The sequence below is a fragment of the Nomascus leucogenys genome, chromosome 22a (assembly GCF_006542625.1).
Source record: "Nomascus leucogenys isolate Asia chromosome 22a, Asia_NLE_v1, whole genome shotgun sequence".
In the NCBI taxonomy this organism is placed as follows: Eukaryota; Metazoa; Chordata; class Mammalia; order Primates; family Hylobatidae; genus Nomascus; species Nomascus leucogenys.
Genome location: NC_044402.1, coordinates 95,023,927 through 95,048,209, shown reverse-complemented (window position 1 = coordinate 95,048,209; position 24,283 = coordinate 95,023,927). Strand labels below are relative to the sequence as shown.

General features: G+C 33.3%; 1 long non-coding RNA gene across 1 annotated transcript in view; it reads right to left on the bottom strand.

Moving 5' to 3' along the window:
- Positions 1–23,987, bottom strand: part of LOC115832524 — a 30,486-nt gene extending 6,499 nt beyond the window's left edge. The window contains exons 1-3 of the long non-coding RNA XR_004028046.1: positions 23,879–23,987; positions 18,353–18,654; positions 9,947–10,120 (exon numbers count right to left, since the gene is read on the bottom strand). This is a non-coding gene — a long non-coding RNA (uncharacterized LOC115832524). The remainder of the gene's footprint in view (positions 1–9,946; positions 10,121–18,352; positions 18,655–23,878) is intronic.
- Between the last annotated feature and the right edge of the window lie 296 nt (positions 23,988–24,283).

Genomic DNA, 24,283 nt, shown 5'->3' with positions numbered 1-24,283 from the left:
TTATAAATGAAGACATAATTAAAATGGGTCATTTAGTCATGTATGACATAGCATCACTGTATGGCTAAAAGATGGTCTCCCAAATAGGTATGTGTATTCTATAAAGTGGCAGGTATAATATATATATATATATATATATATATATATATATATATATAAGAAGTACAGAGAAAGTATCAATATGATAGACACCCTCTTTATTTACTTAATATGTACTGACCTTTATTCCTTTTCAGTTATGTCAGGCATAACCTTCACAAACCTGTTCTAACAACAGTATTGTTTATCTATGTGATTGTAATCTTCATCTTTACTGGAAGCCTGAGTATTTTCCTTCAATCTATGCTATTTTTCTTAAGTCATTATTTAAGAACACATATCTCTCCTATCTGTCTATCCATCTCCTCCCTAACTCTATTACTTTTGCTGTTGCCACCACTATCCTTGTACTGATCTAGGGACCACTATATATATATATAGTTCCTTATTTGCTGAACTCTTTTGCCTTTCTCCAATGTCTGCCTAACTCTAGGTCCCTTTTCCTGACATCCTGAAAGCAGATTGGTTCCCTTCGATGGCACTCCCAAATCATTTGATTATTGTTTACCACATGGGCTTGAGCTTGACAGTGTACTTACCTACCTCATCTAGCATATGTTCCCAGAGATCAGGTGTATTCAATCCACTTGCATCTCCAATATCTAGAATTCTGTTTCACTTACTGTAGAGACAAACACACACACACACACACTCTTCTCTAACAAAGTCAATATTTAAGCCATATTTTAGAAAGAAATCTCTGATTACTTATTTTAAGTTTCCAATTCTCTCTAAAGTTTGTCATTTTCTGGAGAAAAAATAACAGGTTTCAAGGTTTAAATAGGTTTTAGCCCATTTATTGAATTATATTTGAATGTATTGTTTTTATGTACTACTGAGATGAGCTCATTGTCTAGAAAACTCTACTTGATCATGAATAATTGTCTCATCTTTTTCTGCAAACTATAATATAGTTTTTTTTAGTCCACTATATTCTGCTAGAACAGTAATTGTTATTTAGAATATATTTGTGGAAATTTTAGCGCATAAATAACCAATGCAAAATCATTTTACTTGCTAGAAGAGTGACCATGCAAATATCTTTTTTTAAATTAAAAATATCCAGGCTTCAATTATCTGTAAATATAGTTGCCATCATGAAATTTAAATATTCATATATTATTGAGATATAAACAAAAAAATAAATGGAGAAACCATATGAACAAAATAAATTATCTTCCCATAACATTTACCTTTGGGGCCTTGAAATTATGCTAATGCACATAAACTGTAATGTATCTTTACATGAAACAGTAAATCAAAAAAGTTTATCAAATGTCCTTATTCTAATGCACATAAATAATGAACTATTTTAGTGCTAACACACTGATATTTCTTATATAGTGTCCTTGTTATACAGTGTATTCACAGCCTCCTCAATTTATTTCTGTATTAGGAGAAAATAATCGGCCAAATGCTATTTTATGTGCTTTCCTCTTCTTCAACTCAACCATAGTACCTGAGTTCCAGCCAAAGTCCTACCTTTCCATGTTGAGATGAGCAGGATGTTTTTCAACATTTAATTGTAGAAATTTATATTTTAACATAGTCACATAATTTTGGATACATTTGAATTCAGCTATTATAAAGTCAATATATTATTTGGAAAAATAAACATAATTAGAACGAAGAAATCATTAACAATTTTATTTATTTTTTGAGTAGATTTTTTCTCTGTTGTAATTTGCAGATTGTCATATATTACACAGAAGTCAACTTATGACATATTCAAACTGTACACAGATTTTATGGACATCATTTATGACTGCTATACTATTTGGACTCAGTCTAAACTTACTAAGGTCTTTTGAAATAATAATGCCAGCTGACAATTATTTAATACTTATATGAGCCTACACTAATCTCAGTGTTTTGCATGCATTAGCTTATGTAATTTTTATGTCCAAGGTCCTTGGCACTATTATTATTCTTAGTTTACAGATGAAGAAACCGAAGCAATAAAAAGCTTCATTTTTTTTTTTTTTTTTTTTTTTTACTAACCCATTGGTAAAAAACCAACCCATCAAACACCGCCTCCTCCCGCCTCCTCATATAACTGGCTGGTATCACCTCCTCTCAGGCAGGCAGAATTCTAGATGCCCTGAAATAATTTCACGGTTATTTTTTAAATAGGATTCGGCCCTTTTAAATGTGTTAGAAATAAAAATCAAATAAAATCTGTTTTTTTCATATAACAATAATAGAATCATAGTTATACTTGTAATGCTCAGCTCTTTAATATAAGAACACCATATTTACTAAGTTAATCTTATTATTTCCAGAAAAAAAAATTAAGAATTTAGACTTTTGAATCTATGTAGGCAAATTACCCATCTAAAATTTCAATCCATAAGCAGTGCTATTTCTAAATTTCTTCTGGAACAATTTAACTGTGGGAGGAAATTTTGAAAATGTCAGTTTTCTAAAGTGACTCATTTTAATAGCCCAACTGGACAATCTTGCTTGCAATCATCTTTAATATGTTAGAGCATCATAGCTTTCACTACAAAGTTCCAAACTACAAGTTCAGCTATTTTTATTATAACAAGTTAGACGGTAAGGAAACCCCTTCAGAAGCATGACACCAAAATAATTTTTCAGGGACAATTGTTGCTGACATCTTCAATCAGTCATTTTTGGATATTTAAGGCCATCACCTAGTTTTCTTTTCTTAATTTAAAAAAAAATACTTTGAGAAATTTATCTCCCAAATCTCTTCTACTACCTTTTGTTTTACTTCTTTAAAATTTTCTCTGGAGTCATTCATATATTTTAAAGTTCAAGATGATGGTCCTCTACCATCTATGAAAAAGATAACCTTTCTGCTTGTGTCAACTGTAAAATTCCTCAGAGCTAACAGGTTTTGTGGGTCTTTTTCCAACTTTTATTCTAAGTTCAGGGGTACGTGTACAGGATGTGGAGGTTTGTTGCATAGGTAAACATGTGCCATGGTGGTTTGCTGCACAGATCATCCCATCACCCAGGTATTAAGCCCAGCATCCATGAGCTATTCTCCTAATCCTCTCCCTCCTCTTACCTCCTGCCCTCCGACAGGCCCCAATGTGTGTTGTTCCCCCTCACGTGTCCATGTTTTCTCATCATTTAGAGCTATCAGTCTCAATTTAACATTTGAAGTTTTATAAAGTACATTGACCTTGAATTATAAAATTTAACTCTTCTATGTACTTTATTGTTCTTTGTGTATGTATTTGTGTCTCATGTTATGAAACCTGCAAACATTTAAGTGTTTGCAATTCAAAACACAAAATACTCATCTTAAAACTTCCTTTAATAAAATTAACAAAACAATATAAAAGTTAATTTTACTCAAAATGTTTTCTAGATGAGTGAGGAAACAAGGAGTAGAAATATAGTGGAGTGTGAGTACCATTTTTGTGTTTGGCAGAAGGCAACGCTTGGGGAGAAAAAGTTAAAAAATTAAAAGGTCTGGTCCAAGGATTATAAATAAAATATCTACAAGGGCCAGGCAGGGGCATAAATAAGGCAAAAGGAATTGGTAAGGGTTGTGAGAAACCAAAGAGATGACCTCACTTAAGTGTGGCAGCTCCATCTAATTGTGGACCTACAGGAAAGTAGATTCACCGTAGCCTGATCTTCTCACAGTCGAAAAGTCGCATGATATCCAGTGTTGTGTGAAACAAATCTTTATTTCTTGCAACTTGGATTAGTTCAAATTCTTGCAACTAATCCAAGCATTTTTCAACTCTCAGTGGACCAATCAAAATGTATCTGCTGACCAAACCTATCCCCAAGAATGTGGCCTGTGCTTTATTTAGCAATTCAAGATGACAGATTGAAGGAGGCAGGTTAGGGGTAAGAAAAAGGAGCCACCAGTAGGTATGAATTCTGAAGGAATAACCAATATGTTTGAGCAAGAAGAGGGGTACATATTGAAAGCTTAAAGGAAATGAGAGCTTACACCTCCAAATGAACATTTTACATCAAAGTAGATATTTTCACAGCTTGTTTTTAATAATACTGATATTTATTTCTTAAAATATTTTGGTGTATACTTTTCAAACACTTTAGGAAAATTGTATTGATTACATGCTACAATGAGTCTTATTATTTTATAATCAACAACCTGATTTATCATTTTCAATATAGTGAAAATAACAGTTATTGGGCACATACTATTTAGTAAACTCTGTATTTGGTACTGAGATAATAAAGATGAAAAATACACTTATCTGTTGAATCTAACTATAGAGTAGGAAACTGACAAATAATAATTTTAAAAATGTGTATCCCACAGAAAATGTAGTAATAAAGTGGTGTGCAAGACATAGAAATGATTCATAGGAGAAAGTGATCATTCTTCTGGAAGGGTGACTAGGTCTCATGGAAGCCATAAGCAGTAACTTTTTTTGAATGACATTTTATAGGATGACTAGAAGTTTCTCAAGCAGACAATGAAAGAAAAACTTTTCATGAATTCAGAATAGCACTATGTAATCGTACTTCCTACTACCTAATATGAGTTCAGCAATTCTGTTAGTTGCTTCTTATCCCAATTAAGTAAAATAGAGAATTCCTTCAGGTAAAATACACTTTTAAATCTGTTCCTAAAAGATAATATCTGATTATTGTTGAGAGAAGGAAAACTTACAAAGTGTTGTTCAAAACAGTAAAATATGTTTTTAGAACTAGCTTTCTCCAAACCATAATGTAGTGCAGAGCCTCAACCAACTAATTTTTTTTCAAAAAGAGTTGTTCTAAGGTATTACTCTTGACTTGCTTGTCCTCACTATTTATAATATAAGCCAAGTCTATTAGCCCAATATCCTTCTTTCCATCGTGTCTATGCCTCCTGCAACACTGCTGTTTTCTCTGAGCGTTATGGGCTTGAGCAGTCCTACATGATCTGCACTGAGTCCTATGGCACATCCTGCTTCTTGATGACCTCACTTATTTTGATGGAGAAATCCTCTCCCTAGGTAAACTAGTCCTGAAGACTCAGTGCTTAGATAGTAGAGTCTATGTCTCATGAGTTAGATATTGGGAAGGGATTCAAACAAGACTGCTTCACAGAAAGAGCTGCAAGTTGATATCATGAATATACTTGTGTTGAACTCATAAGTCATGTATGGAAATCATCACAAATTAAATCATGATATTATGGTATTGCTTAAGATTATACCTCTTAATAAGTTATATGAATTTCAAGAGTAAAGATTTATTTCTATCCCTTATATCTTCACCTTTCTCTGCTTACATTTTTGTTAGTCTATTAATATAATCTAGGAGGAAAAAAGGTCAAAGGTTTCATTTTATTTAAACAGATTTTTTTCTTTGTTTTCCAAGGTTTTATACCAGGTCCACAACAAACATTGAAAGGTAAAAAAGGATGGCTTTGTTTAACTGGTAGCCTATGTCAGAATGAGAGGCAACATTATTTACCTCTAATGTGAAAATTGAGTTGGAAGGATTTAAGAAACAGATTGAGGTTTATAAGATTGCCACCTTTCAAATACTCCCTACTGTGTCTTCAGTATGGTTTGGTATTTTGTTTGAAGGATAGTAAATTAACAAGAAAAATTTTAGCTTGCTATTATTCATATACAAAAGCACAGTTCTAATTTTCATTAACCCAAAACTAACAAAAACATGCTTTGATTTGGAGTGGTATTAATAACATTACTTGCCATTAACTTAAAAATCTAAAATTAATAATATTGTACTTCTTATGGTGGGTGAGAAAAATAATGAATGTAAAATATCAATCTGGCACAAGAACAGTAGTTTTTCATTATTACCAAGAATTTCCAAGCATGGTTACATAGAAGACACTTCTCTAGGTACTCTTTGGGCATATAAAATTAGAGAGAAGGGACCCTATATATTATATTTTGGTAACTTTCTACAAGCAACAGTTGGCTAAGCTATTTACATAAGTCATTTTATTCTCACCATAATGCTCTGAAGTGGGTTTTATTTTATTTTTTTCATTTTCTCAATGGAAAAATCAAAGCTAAGAATGATTAATTAACTTGTATCTCAACTAATAAGCAGCAGAGCCAGGAATTTTGACTTGTTAATTCATTTGTTGAAGACATGTCTTCCATGCAAAGGGACATTGAGATGCATTTGGTAGACATAAGGCAAAAAGAGAGAAAAAAATGCAAAATACTATGAATGACATGTCAAAAAAGTGACCTATAAGAATTTAGTGATTAACTCTGAACTTGTCAATAGAATGGTTGAGAAAGTCAGACTTCTTTGAGAGCTTAAAGGAAATAAAAGTTGAGTTTAATAGTGATTAAAGGAGGATGAGAACAATGGAGCCATCAGCCAACAGAATATAAAAAGGTGCCAAACAAGAGGTGAGCATGGGTTTTCATGAAACTTCGAGAAGAGAACTTGCCTAGACAAAGCAGGGGGATTACTTTGGGGAATAAGGAAAGAAATGGTGGAATAACACAGGCATGGTTTAGACACAGGATAGTAATTAGATTGTTACGGAACTTTAGTAATTCATTTGAATTTTTAAGACAACTGAGAAAATAACATGAATGGCATCATAATATTTATATGGAAGGCAAGTGCTTGATAACTTCTCTGAATTTGAAAGATAATCTAACAAAATACAAACACATGCACACACACACACACACAATATAATTTTCCCAAAATGAAAAGACAGCTATTATAGGTATATATGTGCGTTATTCATTATCCTTTATTCTTATAAAGGAGATGAGAAGGAATGATACAGCATAAATGAGCCAGACGTTTATGAAAAAAAAAAAGTCTGAGAGGCTGTGAATAGAAATGGAAGTCTTTATGATCTCTTCCTACTTCCCATATATACAACTACCACTACACAGATTTAGAAAGAAGAAATGATAATATATTTTCAGCTTTTTAGTGCCCTATCCCAATGAAGTAATTTGATCCTGCTGCTCTCTAACTCAAGGAATGTTTTTTTTTCAGTTTCTTAGGGTAAGAAGATTCAACACTTGGAATCCTGTAATCATTTTATGTATATATATGTATATATATATGCTATATGCTATATATATAGCTATATAAGCTTGTATTATAAACTATAAGCTTATTATATAGCTTATTAGATAGCTAATAAGCCATATATATTATATATTTTATATATATTATATATTATATATATTTATATAGCTAATAAGTTTTAAATGATTCATCTAAATCTGTAGCAGACATCTAAGGTTTTAGGAAGAAAATTGTCTGAAACTATGTGATTTATATACACATTTATAATTTTAGCCAATTTAAAACAGAATATAACGATATCATTGCTCTGAAATTTTGAAAATTCAACTACTAAGCATAAACAGACCATAAAAGTAAAGCAGATTCATTTTTAGGAAAATCTTCAATTTCCGCAAATTCTTAGTTTTGATGTTTTGTTGATAACAATATCTTCTCCACTCACTTTCCTCCCCTCTCCCCACAAACATTTAATAATTTTCTTATCTGACTTATTTAAATTTGTTATAAAGAAAATAATTTCAACAAAACATTTAAGAATAGCAAAGCCATGATTTGCTATTTTTAGGAAATGTTTTAGGAAAACAAGTTTTTAATGTAATTTTTGCGTAATTGTATCTAATATTCTAAGTGTTTGTTCATATGATTTAAAATGTTTAAATAACATTTTAAACCTCAGATGGGATATAATTTTAAAAGCCCACATACCTAGTAAGCTTTTTTCTTTTACTATACATGTATTGATTTTTCTTGACATAAGGCTAAACCAGAAAAGGAAAACAAAATCATATACATATTAGGTTCATTTGTTTGGGTAAACAAACAAACAACAACAAAAAAACCACACGCACAAAAAGATAACAGGTTACCAGTGATCTATAGCTAACAATAACAGGTTGTGTGGAAAAGGATTTTATGGTAAATTTTTTTAAAAAAATAAAGCCATATATAAACTTCAAAACGAGGTGTATAATGCCCACAGGGAACTGTTGACTATACACTAAGCCAGCCATTATTGCCTCATTAATCTTAATTTTCTTTTCACCTAAGAAATCTCTGTGTCCATTGTGGAAGATTGTTTTGTTTTCTACATCAATATGTTCTGTATAGTTTTGAGGTTGAAACACAACAAGCTCATAGCTAACTTTGAAACAGTGGGACATGTCCTATCATAGCCTTCCATCTATAACATAGCAGAACATCATAATTATTCATTCCATCAATATGACTAGAAAGACTCCCACTAAAAAAGATACTATTATAAAATTCATTGCTAAATGGACATGGTAATAATAAGTCCTATTGTGTTTCATTTTGTGGCAATAATTAAGGCATTCATGATAAGAAGGGTGGAAACATTTTGCCTGCTAATACTGTATGCTTCCGCTAATCTACTTATTCTAAAATTTTATAAAATCGCATTTTACATACTTTTAAAATCTATTCATTTCCGTTTTCTTTCCTACTCTGAGAATGCATGTAGCATAATATTTTCTCCACATTAGTTATGGCTTTAATTCCTTCTCTTTCAAAGGATCTCTAAATGTCTTATGTTTGATCCTTGCCATGCTCAGATTAGAACATTCACTGCGCTACATCTCGATCACATTGTCTCTGTATCCTCTCTATACTAATCAGAATTGCAGAACTGGTTAGCATTTTTTCACCTTACTCCTTTCCCAAGGCAGAGCTATTGGGTAGATTCCTGTGGCTCTCCCTTTGGATCAAATATACAAAAGCAGAAAAGCTATAATTTAAAATGAAAAGAAAATCCCAAGTGTAAAGGAATCTTTCAGTTGCTTGCAATTAGCCAGCCACCATTCCAAAGTCTCCGAATGTGTTTCATTCACCAGCCTAAGCCTATGCTTCCTTTGTTCCTAGCAGGACAAACTTGCTCAAATGAAAATGAAAGTGTTAAGAGACTTAGATATGATTAAACATGTAATGGCCAGTAACTCTCAGTGAGTCCCTGTTTTCCAGCACATTTTGGCAAGGCTGTTTGAAAGACTGATGCAGATTTGAGACAAGTAATTGATAAACCAGAGCCAAGGCAAAAAATTTATAAACTCTTACCCACCTGAAGAAATGCAGAGAGAGGAAGGAATAAGGTCATACACTGAGAATCATGTTTACCAAATGTACAAAAGTGACCCTAAGGCTAATTGTAAATAGGGTTGACAAAATAGAGAGCAGAGCTATAGCAGTTAATATAACTAGCATGGGAATAAAAAGGGCAGTTTTTGTTGTTGCTGTTTTATTTTTTTCTTGAACAACAGGCTGTGCTTTTCCTGACTTCGAATCTACAGCCTATTTCACAAGCCAGGAGAGATCATAGAGAGGTGTGAATTGTGGATTAGTCCCATTAACCTATTGTAACCAAAGCACCTTCTGTGGCTCTTCAGGGGAGGGAATGGGCTGCTTTACCTTTGGAAACAAAATCAGCATGGTAATCAGACTCAAAGGTAAAAATAGCAAAATTGGACTTGATCAAGTAAAAAAGAAAAGCTAGGCATATAATAAACGTTATTTTTTATATTTTCAACAATGTTTGGAGGTAGAAAGATGTATAGTTTTGTTATTTTTAAATATTCATCTCCATCGATGCAAACGAGGATCAAATTTTGTGCTTAATACCATATATTTAGGAAGCGTGTAGCTGAAATTCAAACTCCTGTCTGTATGATTCTAAAATATTTTCATTCCAAATATGCCTCAGAATCGAAATCAAAGGTCTGCCTAGAAGAGTTTTATTTATATAGAAAGAAATAGAAAATGAATAGATATTTATGAAGTGTCTATTTGCACCAGATTCTGGGCTAGGTACTGGGAACAAAAAGGCAAATAGGACAGAGTACCTGACTTCAATGCGCTCAAGTAATAAGTTAAAAGCATTTATCCACATCACAAGCCTTCAGAGTGGACTTCTTTTTTCAAACCCCATTTTATAGTTAAGGCAAATGTGGCTCAGAGAGGCTAAACGACTTACCCAGTCAGCCAAGAGTCAATTTGTTCCATTATACATTGCTGACTCATTCTGTGAACAAAATCAAATGGACTAACACCGAAATTATTATTGAACTTTTTTTTTAAATTTGAGCATTTGAAAAATTAAGCATATACCCAAGCAGGCATTTGAGGGTAAAAACTGTTGATTAATTATCTTGATATGATCCATTGTGTAACTTACCCTCCCATCATGTCTTTTGTGTTGATACCCTTTTACTATACCCTTTAATAGTCTTAAGAAATCATCCCCTTAAATTCTTTTTTTCCTCTCCTTCATTTTTCATTTTATTGTAAGAAAAATACTGTTTTGGTTTTCATTAATTTTGCTTACTTTTCTCCTAATTCCCCAATTCAGGCCACTTTATTAATAGACATTGATTCTGTTGGAATAAAACTAACATGAGAAGAATTTGAAAAGAAAAAGTAACATCATTTATTTTCACATTATTAAATATTTGCTTATTCAAGGAATTTTAGAAATGGATTTAAAAAGTAGCAGGAGTTGGGAAAGCCCTAAATAAATGGATGTTATAGTCATGTGATGCATTGTTTTCATTTAGGAGATAGGTGCTATTACTTATTCCAATTTTCATGCATCTGCTGGTGAAAATTATGAAAACGATTGAAAAACAAAGCATCAGACTGAACTACTATGTTTGGATACTTTTGAGGATTGGAAAGTTAACACTAATAAAACAGATATTTTGTAAATTATCTTCTATTGTATTTTCTATTATTTGAAAAATATTTTAAAATATATAATCATACAGGTTTTGCTTTTGAAAAATATAACTTAAACCTGCCTTCACAAATAAATATTTAAATATACTTAGAAATATGATTTCATATTTTTTATAATGTTGACTTTTAAAATGTTTCACTAAACATTATTTATCATAGGAAAATTAGAAAATGTAAGTTTTTTTAAAAAATGTTTCACTAAACATTATTTATCACAGGAAAATTAGAAAATATAAATAAGTTTTTTTTAAAAAAAAGAAGGGGAAAGGACCTTAATAACACATACTACCTTATGATCTATTTTCAACAATTTTTATTCATCTCTTTCTGTTTTCTATTTTTCATATATCTTTAATGTTTATTTGTAGACTATATTTTTAAAATTGCAATGTAGTTTACATACATTGTATATACTTATGCTGTGTTTGGGTGTGCAAATGCCCATGGGCTTTGTGTTTTGAATTTTTGTATAAAAATCTGTTTAATGAAATGCTTACTCTTTCCTGTTTAGGAAAACTAGGATATGCTGCACACTAGACAGATAAACAGTTAAACGTGTAATAATTATCTTTCCCTTTGCACAAACTGTATTAGAAACTAATAAACAATTTTAGTCATATTTTCCTAAATATGACTTTGGGGTTACCTAAAATTCTAGAGGAGAATGCATATTTGTAAACTAGAAATAATCATTAATCATATGTATAAAACATATATAAGTATATATATGATTTGATGTAGTTAAAAGGTAACTCATCTAGATATCTTTTTCTGACTCTGTTACTAGTCAGCTTTATGGAATTGGACTAATAACTTATTTTTTTTTTCTGCAAAAAGAGAAATGTATGTGAACACTGGAATGTTTCTTATGGCCCTGAAGCAACACCACTTTGTGATTTAACAAATTCTTTAATGTGTCATCAGATTAAAATAGAACCTAGCTAGAATGAAAAAAATTCACTCTATATGTTGTATTAAAATAAATTGTAAGACATTTGCAGAAAACTACAGTTCTCTTACGTTGTTCAATAACAAAGGACATTCACTTCAAAATCAAGTTTTTATGTTCTTTCCATTAGTCAATTATTGCATTTTTTGCGTGTAACTGTAATGAATAAATGTCTCATATGTAAACGTGTCCAACACATTTCCTTCCAAATCCTAATTGTCTTAATTTCTCAAAGCTATTCTTGGTCATAAGCTCTACTCCAAATGCTGAAAACAGTCAATATTAATAAAAGTAGAATACATGAAAAAACGTGAATAATTTAATTTGTCAAATGAAAACATTAATATGCTTTTTGAGTTATGCACAAATGAATAATTTACCCTTTTATGGAAAACAACTTTGAAAAATTTCAACTATTCACTATAAAAATGAACTTTTATATACCAAGTATTTTAAACATTTATATTAAATATTATTTTCATATTTGCATAAAATATTTAGTTCTTCCTCTTTCTCTCAAAAAAGTGTTATATGATAAAGGAAAGGGTAAAAATTTCTAAATTAATGAATTATTAAAGTATTTAGATGTATAACAGATACCTTGATTCCCATTTGCCTTTTTTTTAGAGCTTTGCCTCTGGGAGTATTTTGACTTGAACGCATTTGTTGAGGAAAGAAGTTGTGTTGATGGTGAAACTCAGAGACAGATGTACTTGTTTTATAAAAACTTTTTAGCTTCTCTGCAAGTGTATTAAACATGTTGAAGACAGTACAGGATAAAAGTAAAGACAAAAAACAATCTGAAAACTGACTCAGATTATTCAACATGAACATTTCTCTCTGTTTTCAAGTATTAGGAGACCATAAGAAATGTGTATGCTGTAATATATATTCATTTGGAATAATATGATTCAACTGAAGATATGTATACCCTTAATAATTCTAGTTAATTTTTATATTCAAGATAGACAATAGCACCTGGCATGATTGAAATTTTTATGTAGTCACTTAATTTTTAATATGATCTTACTTTCAAGAAATGCCACATCTAAACTTTTAAGTATACATTCACACATCAAAGTTCTTTTTCTTTTCTTTTTTTCAGTTTAATTTTCATTTTAACAGTTCAGAGAAATGCATCATTTTTAAGGCACTACCACCCATGGCTTCTTATCACCTTTCAACTTTATCTGAGGTCTAGAAGCAAATCACTTCTTTGGAAAGCTTAGCTTGTCTCCAGTGGTTTCAGAAGCAAGTATAAAGTAAAGGCAAACAAAAATATAAAAATAGTCCTCTGTTCTGAGGTTCAGCCCTGATGGATTTCATATTCCAGAACCAAAGTTTACAGCAATCCTATTGTGCAAGATTGATGTCACTAGAAAATGTGGTTTGTTTCTACATAGATCCCCCCCGTCCCCCGCATCCATACACCATCCCTCCTTTTCTTTTGTTTTCTGGATATGACTATTTCAACGTATCTCTTGTTACCGTGAGATATCACCATTTTCAATTTCACTAAAGCTTATCCTTAACCTCACAAACTTTTAGATTCTCACAGCTTCACAAAACTATCTGGTCTCTTCAGAGTTATTATGCTCAAATTTTTATGTTGTGGCTTTTCATTTTCAAATTTTGTCCTTTGTTATAAAGTCAATTATTTATTCATTCTTAATATCTTATTTTATCTATTTTTAAATGTTTACTTATAATAATAATATAATTTAACTTATAATAATATAATTTAAATGTTAACTTATAATAATAATAACTTATAATTTTGAGTTCTCTTATTTGTAAAATATATCCTTTTTTTCCTTTTAATCTTGGAACTAATATGCTCAGTTTTTAATATAAACTTTTATTCGAAAAGAGTTTTAGATTTAGAGAAAAATCGTGAAAAGAGTACAGAGTTTACTTATTTTTCATACCTGGTCTTCCCTATTGTTGACAGCTTACATTAGTATGGTACATTTGTCCTAACAAATGAGCTAATATTGATATGCACTTTTTTTTTTAACTAAAGTTCATACTTTATTCAGATTTTCTTAGTTTTTTACCTTACATTCTTTTTCTGTTCCACAGTCTGTTTCAACGTACCACATTATGTCTAGTGGTTGCTCCTTTTGACTGAGACAATTTCTTAGGTTTTGCTTGTTTTTGATAACCTTGACAGTTTTGAGTGTTACTGGTGAGGTATTTTGTAGACTCTCCCTCCTTTGGGAGATTTTTTGTTGTTGTTTTGTTTTCGTTTTTTTTTGTTGTTGTTGTTGTTTTTTTGCTTTTTTTTTTTTTTTATGACAAGCCCGATTATGTGTTTTGGGGTGGAAGACCACAAGGTAATGTTACATGACATAATACCAAGGATATATACTATCAACAGGACTGTTGATGTTGACTTTGATTGTTTGGCAGATTAGTTGTTTTTTGTTTGTTTATTTGAAGTTTCTCCACTTTCAAGTTACTCTTTTTTCTCCTATCCATACTGTATACTTAGGAAGGAAGTTGCTGTGGCTTAAAAATATTTGGGAAGTTATGCTCTCTATTTTTGAGGGTAGAACATCTACATAAATTACTTGAATTAATCTGCATAAGAGATTTACTTTTTCTTCTCAACCTATTTTTTTAGTTCAGTAATTTATTTCCATCAATATAGACTCGTGGATATTTATTTTACACTTTGGGTTTTAATCTAATACCACTTTATTTATTCTGTTGCCCAAACTGTTGCAGGTATGGACATTAGTAGCTTTTTTAGTTAGCTCTTGTGTCCCTTTTATTTACTTCCGATGCTGCTTTTTGTTTTTTGGGTGTCTTTTGTTTGTTTTAGTATTCTACTTTCTGGCATTATAATATGCTTCAAACTCATCATATATATTTCCTTTCAAGTCCTGGAATGAGACATTTTTCTAAGACTCACTGTTTCCTTCTACTGAAAATGATATTAGAAACCAAAATCTGGGTACTAGGTGTCATGGTTGCCACTGGTGTGTCATTGCCTCTGGATCTGCTTAGCTGAGAGAATAAGGAACTGTATATGTTTCTATATGTGCTGTTAACTACATATAGGTTAACCATATAGTAACTATATATGTTCCTATATGTGTTATCATATGTGTATATATACAGATACACTCATGCATATATGCATACACACATAATTCTCTATCCTATTTTATATAACTATATGTACCTATTTTAAGCCAAGCATGAGTTCATAGTGATGATTTCTAATTTATTACCACATTGATCATTCTACAATTCTACTTTTGCTGGTCTGTAATGGCCCACTTTAAACGTGAGAAACTGATTCCCACTGTTCATCATTCTTTAGTTTAATTGTTCAATTCTAATATATGTCCTTCATATATATATTCGAATATATATGGCTTCAGAATTGTTAACCTGTACCTAGTTGGGAGAAATCTATCATCTAGAGTACAATATTTACATCTGGTTCTTACCACGTTTAGTTTCAAAAACTCCCTTCCAAAATCGCTGAGGTCAGCGCTTCCAGGTTTTTTTTTTTTTTTTAATTTGTTATATGGTTAGTTTGTCTCGTTCTTCATTCTATTCTGATAATTCCTGACCTCCTAAATGATGTTAATGTTTTCCATACCTAAGGGTTGTATTAGTCAGGATTCTCCAGAGGGACAGAACTAATAGGATATATGTATATATGAAAGGGAGTTTATTAAAGAGAATTAACTCACACAATCAAAGGTGTGTCCCATGATAGGCTGTCTGCAAGCTGAGGAGGAAGGAAGCCAGTAGTGGCTCAGGCTGAGTCCAAAAGCCTCAAAAGTAGGGAATCCAACAGTACAACCTTCAGTCTGTGGCTGAAGGCCTGAGAGCCCCTGGCGAACCACTGGTGTAAGTCCAAGTGTCCAAAGACCAAAGAACCTGGAGTCTGATGTCCAAGTGCAGGAAGCATCCAGCATGGGAGTAAGATGGAAGCCAGAAGACTCAGTAAGCCAGCTTATCCTACCTTCTTTCACCTGCTTTGTTCTAGCCATGCTGGCAGCTGATTGAATGATGCCCACCCACATTGAGCATGAGTCCTCCTTTCCCAGTCCACTGACTCAAATATTAATCTCCTCCAGCAACACCCTTACAGACACACCCAGAAACAATACTTTACCAGCTATCCAAGCATCCTTCAATCCAATCAAGTTGATACGTAATATTAACCATCACAAGGGTTTTTGCCATAGTGTTCAGTTTTAGTCTTTGTGCCCTATAGGCTTTGACAAATGCATGGTACCATGTTTCCACAATTACAGTTTCATGCAGAATGTTTTCCACCACCCTAAAAGATCCCATGTGATTTACCTATTTACCTCTGCCCCTACCCTGTATTCCTGGAATCCACTGATGTTTTTAAATGCCTCTATTGTTTTACCTTTTCCAGAACATTATATCATTGGAATCATATAGTATATGGCTTTTCAGACTCTTCTTTCAGATAGAAATATGAATTTAAGATTCATTCATGTGTTTGCATGGCTTGATAGTACATTCCTTGTTGCTGAATAGTATTTCATCATATACATGTACCACTCTGTCTTTATCCACTTACCTCTTAAGGGAGATATTAGTTACTTCAAGTTTTTGACAATTATGAATAGGTCTGCCATAGATATCCACATGCAGGTTTGTATGTGTTCTATTTTTTAAATCAGTCAGATAAATACCTAAAAGCATGATTTGTAGTTCATAAGGTAAGGAACTGTCAAACTATCCTACTGTAATAGTTTGTCCTTTAATACATGTTGTATAGGAGTGTGAAAGAAAAAATCTTTGCCTTGTTTCCAAGGACATCAGTAGGAAAGCGTCCAATCTCTGACCATCAAATATATGTTTTTTTTTTAGTAAATGTTTTCATCCAGTTAAGGAAATTATTCTTCATTCCTAGTTTTCCAAACTTTTTTTTGTCATGAATAGGTATTGGATTTTATCAATGCTTTTCATGCATCAATTGATAAGATAATATAATTTTTCTTTATCCTGCTGATATGGTGGATTATGTTGATTGATTTTTTAATGTTACACCAGACTTGCTTACCTAAAATAAATCTTACTTGGTCTTGGTATATAATTCTTTCTATATATTGTTGGATTCAATTAGCCATTATTTTACGAGGGATTTTTGCATCCGTGTTTAAGAGGATAAATGGTCTGCATTAGGTTAATTCTGGCCTCAGGGAGGGAGTTAGGAAGTATTCCCTCTGCTTCTACTTTTCTAGAAAAGATTGTGGATATTGGTATTATTTTCTTCTGAAGTGTTTAGTAGAATACAAAATTATCTGGGCCTGGTACTACATTTTTTCAAAGGTTATTAATTATTGAGTCAAAATTTTTAATTGGTATAGGGCTATCATGTTATCTATTTCTCCTTGTGTGAGTTTCATTAGTTTGAGTCTTTCAAGAAATTGATTCATTTTATGTAAGTTATCAAATTTATGGCAATAGTCATTCTTAGTATTCCTTTACTATCCTATTATAGTCCTTGGGCTAATAAGCGATGACTTTCATTTCATTTCTGATACTGGTAATTTTTGTCTTCTCTGTTCTTGTCTTGGTTAGTCTGGCTAGAGTTTAGTTTATTTTTTCAAAGAATCAGCTTTTGTTCATATGTTTACTTTTTACTTTTATCAACCTTCTGCCATCTCCTTATTTTCTCAGTTGAATTTGCTACTTTTCCTTTTTCTCTTGTTATATTTTTTGATTATGTAATAGATGGTATCTTAGTCCTTTTATGCTGCTATAACAAAATACCTGAGACTGAGTAACATATAAACTGCATAAACTTATGGCTCACAGTTATTGAGGCTGGGAGTACAAAATTAAAGTGCCAGCAGATTCAGTACCTATTGAGGGTCTGGTCTCTGCTCCTGAGAAGGGACATTGTTGCTGCATCTTCCTGAGGGGGCAAACATTATGTACTCACATGGTGGAAGGGACGGAAGGACTAAAAAGTACTAGCTAGTTCCCTTGAGCATTAATTCCTTCATGGGGGCTGTGCCCTCATAACCTAACTACTTACTAAAAGTCCCACGTCTTAATACCATCACTGTGGGGTTTGAGTTCCAACATATAAATTTGGGAGGCACACATATACTTAAACTCTACCAGATGGTATGAAATATTTCACGAATGTATTGTCACTGAAGAGAAACATATTTTACAAAGGAAATCCATGATGTGTGCTCTATTATCCCAGCAGCAATTTCTGTATCTTTTCAGTGCACCAAACTTCACAGTCTGATTTTATGAACAACATTTTATTCCTGGCCTTCTCTTTTTACTATTTTTTCTTTTACCCGAAGTTCTACATTTAATTCAAATTATATTTTATTTTATTTATAGAGAAGAAATGTTTACACAATAAATCAATACATGCATAGATACATACTAGAACAGCAGTTGTTGATGACTCACTCCATATGTTACTACAAGCTAAAAATGGACTACCACTGCTCCACATCCACATTTAGATATAGCTATGAGGACAGGGATGAGAGGAAAATCTTCCCAACAAGCTGAACTGTGAACAATACACATTGTTATCACCTTAGTTTCATGGAAGAAGTCATCAGAGGTAAAGGTATGCTTGCAAACTTGAGAAGTGGCAATGATTTGGTTTGTTGGTGAGAGGTCTGAAAGGAGGAAGAGAGAAAGGTCCAGCGGCTAAGTAAGAGATCAGGAGAAGTGGCATGCTGATGGAGGTATAGGAGTGGACACAAATGCAGATTTGTTTTTGTGTCATGTTAAAGCCTCATTCAAAAGAGGTACTTCAAAAGTAAGTGAACAAGACGACTCATCTCGGTCAAACATCCTCTGTCATCAGCCATTTCAGTACTTGTACAGTGGGCCTATGAATGAAATAGACATGGTGATACATGCAGTGCCTATTAATGAGCACAATAACATAGGGCTTTTCTCAACAAGACTAATTTATCTGCTGTCGTTGCTGAATGTATGACTGATGCTAACTAAGCTCTTGATATGGTACTACTTAGATTGATTGTCTACATCTTTACTACATGGAGGGGAGGGTTGCTTATCATCCCTGAGATTTAAATTGTATTCTGGATATGAGTTTGTTATCTCTGCCCTCAGTGCCTTTTTTTCACCTCTATATAAATACTTTTTTAAAAAAATTATAACTTAAATTCTGGGATACATGTGCAGAACGTGCAGGTTACTTACATAGGTATACACATATCATGGTGGTTTGCTGCACCCATCAACCCATCATCTACATTAGGTATTTCTTCCAATGTTATCCCTCCCCTAGTCCCTCAACCCCCAACTGCCCTGGTGTGTGATTTTCTCCTCCCTGTGTCCATGTGTTCTCATTGTTCAACTCCCACTTACAAGTAAAAACATGCAGTGTTTGGTTTTATGTTCCTATGTTACTTTGCTGAGAATGATGGCTTCCAGATTCATCCATGTCCCTGCAAAGGACATGAACTCCTTTTTTATGGCTGCATAGTATTCCATGGTGTATATGAGCGACATTTTCTTTATCCAGACTATCACTGATGGGCATTTGGGTTCGTTCCAAGTCTTTTCTATTGTGAACAGTGCAAAGTAATTTATAGATTCAATGCTATCCACATCAAGCTACCATTGACTTTCTTCACAGAATTAGAAAAAACTACTTTAAATTTCATATGGAACCAAAAAAGAGCTCATATAGCCATGAAAATCCTAAGCAAAAACAACAAAGCTGGAGGCATCACGCTACCTGATTTCAAACTATACTACAAGGCTACAGTAACCAAAACAGCATGGTACTGGTACCAAAACAGATATATAGAGCAATGGAACAGAACAGAGGCCTCAGAAATAATGCCTCACATCCACAACCATCTGATCTTTGACAAACCTGACACAAACAAGCAATGGGGAAAGGATTCCCTGTTTAATAAACGGTCTTGGGAAAACTGGCTAGCCATATGCAGAAAAGTGAAACTGGACCCCTTCCTTACACCTTATACAACAATTAACTCAGATGGATTAAAGACTAAAACATAAGACCTAGTACCATAAAAACCCTAGAAGAAAACCTAGGCAATACCACTCAGGACATAGGTATAGGAAAATACTTCATGACTAAAACACTAAAAGCAATTGCAACAAAAGCCAAAATTGACAGATGAGATCTAATTAAGCTGAAGAGCTACTCCACGCAAAAGAAACTATATAAAGACTTTTAGAACTGTGACTTACTGTCACAGGTTTCAGCTGGCGTTGTCTAGGGCCAAGGGATGCATTTAAATCAAAGAGAATTTGACAATGAGTACATGACCATAAGATTCGTGAGCCCAGTCAGATACTGCATTACTGAGTAGCTGCTGTCCTGAGCAAACACGAAAACATATTTTTAAAAGCTGTATTCTTTGAACCAATGACTTATATCGTACTGTGTTTCCAACAGATAGAGGGCATGGGCGCAGGAATCAAGGAATAGAAGTAAGAGTGGAAGTTCAGTGGCACGATCCCAGCTCACTGCAACCCCCACTTTCCTGGTTCAAGCAATCCCCCTGCCTCAGCCTCCCGAGTAGCTGGGCTTACAGGCACCTGCCACCACACCCATCTAATTTTTTTGTATTTTTAGTAGAGACAGGGTTTCACCATTTTGGCCAGACTGGTCTCAAACTCCTGACCTCAGGCAATCTGCCCTCCTTGGCCTCCCAAAATGCTGGGATTACAGGAATGAGTCACCGCACCTGAGGTGACTATGTAATTCTTATCTCCATGTAATTCTTATCAGAACCTGAGGCTTATAGGATCAGAATTCTTTGTCTTCAGGCTTCCATCAGGTTCTCAGTAAAATTACAATCAATTTATAGCTACAACTCTTATCCTGTCATTTTTGAGTTCCTCATACCAATAGAAAAGCAAGCATGAAAGAAGTTACTGTAGTAGGGTGGGGATAACTGGCCATTAACATGCTGAGAAATGAAGGTTTTTGCAACATGAAAGACTCAGTGAAGATGTCTGAAACTCAGAAGATTCCTAGAGGAACCTCTTGGCGTTTCTATGTGAGATAATAAAAAAAAAAATAAGCTGATTATGACTTTAGCCATGTCCTGGTAAGGGCAAGGTAATCGGGACTCACATCTCATGAAGGTTTGATGACAACTTTGAGAAAGAAAGGTAGATCTATTGAAGCGTTAGCTGAAGGTAAGCAGAAGAAAGATGGTGAATATTAACTATGGTTTTGAGACTGTTGCTTTTAATATTAAAGCTCACATTTTAAGGCTTTTTTTTTAGATTGTGCTTGGTTACCACCCTGAAGCTCCAGTAATAGAGCTGACTCTCTGTGGAGGACAGAAAGTTCTGACCAGGAAAAAGAGCTGACAGCAACACATTTACCAGTCATCTGTTTGGGTGTACATAAATATATGTAGAGATGTAGTTCTCAGGACTCAAGACTTCTCAATATTTTCCAATAAATAGGATGCAAGCATATGGAACTATAGAACCCACTTGTAAAAAAGGAATCATCTACTGGCTGAGACAAGAAAGAGGCATAATATTGTGCGTGCCTGCACAATATATATTTTGACAAATATATTTGTCAAATACCCATAAATATATCCTCTGTAATTTTCATTTAGAAAATATTTTTGATGGCTGGGCGCGGTGGCTCACACCTGTAATCCCAACACTTTGGGGGGCCGAGATGGGCGGATCACGAGGTCAGGAGATCAAGACCATCCTGGCTAACATGGTGAAACCCCCTCTCTACTAAAAATACAAAAAATTAGCCAGGCGTGGTGGCGGGCGCCTGTAGTCCCAGCTACTCGGGAGGCTGAGGCAGGAGATTGGCATGACCCCGGGAGGCGGAGCTTGCCGTGAGCCGAGATCGCGCCACTGCACTCCAGCCTGGGTGACTGAGTGAGACTCTGCCTCAAAAAAAAAAAAAAAGAGAAAATATTTTTGATGTATATGTGTCACATTTTCTTTATCCAGTCTATTATTGATGGACATTTGGGTTGGTTCCAAGTCTTTGCTATTGTGAATAGTACTGCAATAAACATGTGTGCATGTGTCTTTATAGTTGAATGATTTATAATCCTTTGGATATATACCTAGTAGTGGGATTGCTGGGTCAAATGGTATTTCTGGTTCTAGATCCTTGAGGAATTGCCACACGGTCTTCCACAATGGTTGAACTAATTTACATTCCAACCAATAGTGTAAAAGCATTCCTATTTCTCCACATCCTCATGGAATACTATACAACCATAAAAAAGAATGAGTTCATGTCCTCTGCAAGGACATGGATGAAGCTAGAAACCATCATTCTCAGCAAACTAACACGGGAACAGAAAATCAAACACTGCATGTTTTCACTCATAAGTGAGAGTTGAATAATGAGAACATATGGGCACAGGGAGGAAAACATCACACACTGGGTCCTGTCTAGGGGTGGGAGGCAAGGGGAGGGATATTAGGAGAAATACCTAATGTAGATGATGGGTTGATGGGTGCAGCAAACCACCATGGCACATGTATACCTATGTAACAAACCTGCATGTTCTGCACGAGTGTCCCAGAACTTAAGTATAATTTAAAAAAAAAAAAAAGAAAAGAAAAGATCATTTTTGAATAAATATTCTAAAAATATCATGGCAGAAAATTTTTGTACAAAATAATGTCCTCTATTATGTGTCATGAATAGTATTATATGATGAGCTAAATAAATAGTGAATATATATCAAATTGATCATGACTCAAGTGCAGTGATGTATGGCCAGACCAGGAAATGCTTTTTAGCTTGAAATTGAGTGACTCCCTATTAAATAAGCCTAAATTTCCTGCCACACATTATATTTGGCTAGTCAAAATACAAGTGTGAATACCGCTTATGTTTTGGTTGGCTTACTTTTAATCTATTAATTAAACATTGTCTAATCTGTGAAATATAGGATGCTTTTGGCAGCTGTGCTCCACAGGATTTAATTCCCAAAATGACTAAATTCCAATCACTAGTCATCCATTTAATTGTGTTTTAAACTAATCAGATGTTCTGCAGATTTTTCTGGTTTCTACCCTATTTCCAGGAACAGAAATTTTAATGCAGATTTTTATGTATGGATACAGAAATGAGAAACCTAATCTCTGTAGCAGCTGATCCAGTGCGGGGGGGAGAAGAAGAAAAACAAAACCTCAAATTTTTGAATGTTACAACTGGATTTATTTTAAATACCTGGTGTCTTTCAACTTTGATTAATCCCAAATGTGCTTACTGTCTGTGGCCACATGAATTCTGAACAATTATGGCCTTTTTAAATATTTTAACTCTACTCCATTTGATATGACATCTGACCGAAGGGTCCTGATGACGTATATTAAATATTAGTAAAGCTTAATTCCTTTATTCGTTTTTGACAAAAATAAATAGAAGTTTATGTTTTTTTTATTCTAATTATTCCTCTATTGATTTTGTTACCAAGGACTCAAGAACCACACAACAGACAGCAGTGACTTAAGAAAAGGAAACTATATTATTTGCATAAAATGAAACTGTAATAATAAAAATAACTGTAAGTGATGTCATCCATTAAAAACTCATATTTACCATTAAATTGACTAGTACCAGAAACTGTGCTAAGCCCATAATGTATGTTGACATGCCTATAGGAGCCTATACTTTTTAATAAATAGTTTTTATTGTAGAAACATAGTTTTGCTATTTTTCAGCTATTTTGACAACAATATCAGCACATTGACAAATTAGTCACTCTGAACAAATATTAAATTACCTAAATTCTGGAGTTGGACATGATGATGCATAAAAGAAATGATGTATAAAATACAAAATAAAGTTTTAGCATATAAAATGATTTATATTTAGATAACTTGTAAAAAAAAGAAAGAGCTTTATACTACCTAAAAGTAAATTCTCATGGATTAAATAAAAATATATTAATAGAAACTAAAAACATTCAAATAGAATTGTCTTCTTGCTTTCAGTTCATTATAATCTGAATCAAGTGTAGAGGAATTTGGCAAAATAGCTCTTACTTACATGACATAAATTAGAAAGATAAGCAAAAAAACTTAAGTTTTGATATTTACCTGATGTCATGACTACTTCTGGGGTTTCAGTTGGGCTTCCCAGATGTATTTGGGTTAGAAGGTAGAAGTCAAGAGAATTGGTTCATGGATGGCCAAAAGTATTTAAGCTAAAGGTGAAGATCTAAAAGTCTTATAAATATTGAAGGCAGCTAATATTTATAAACAAGGGAATGATTTTCTATAATCTGAGTCATAATTACTGAGACCAAGCCGCAGGAGACTGACTGATGCTGAACTCAATACCTCTCTTCTAGCTATCACTCTCTGCTCCAACTTCTTAACTTCTCAACTGTTGTCACTTAAGAATCTTGCCCTTAGGGAGAAGTAGGGTTAGGCTGACCTCAAAGAGCTTCTTTCTTTTTTTTTTTTTTAAACTTTTATTGTAAGTTCAGGGTTACAAGTGCA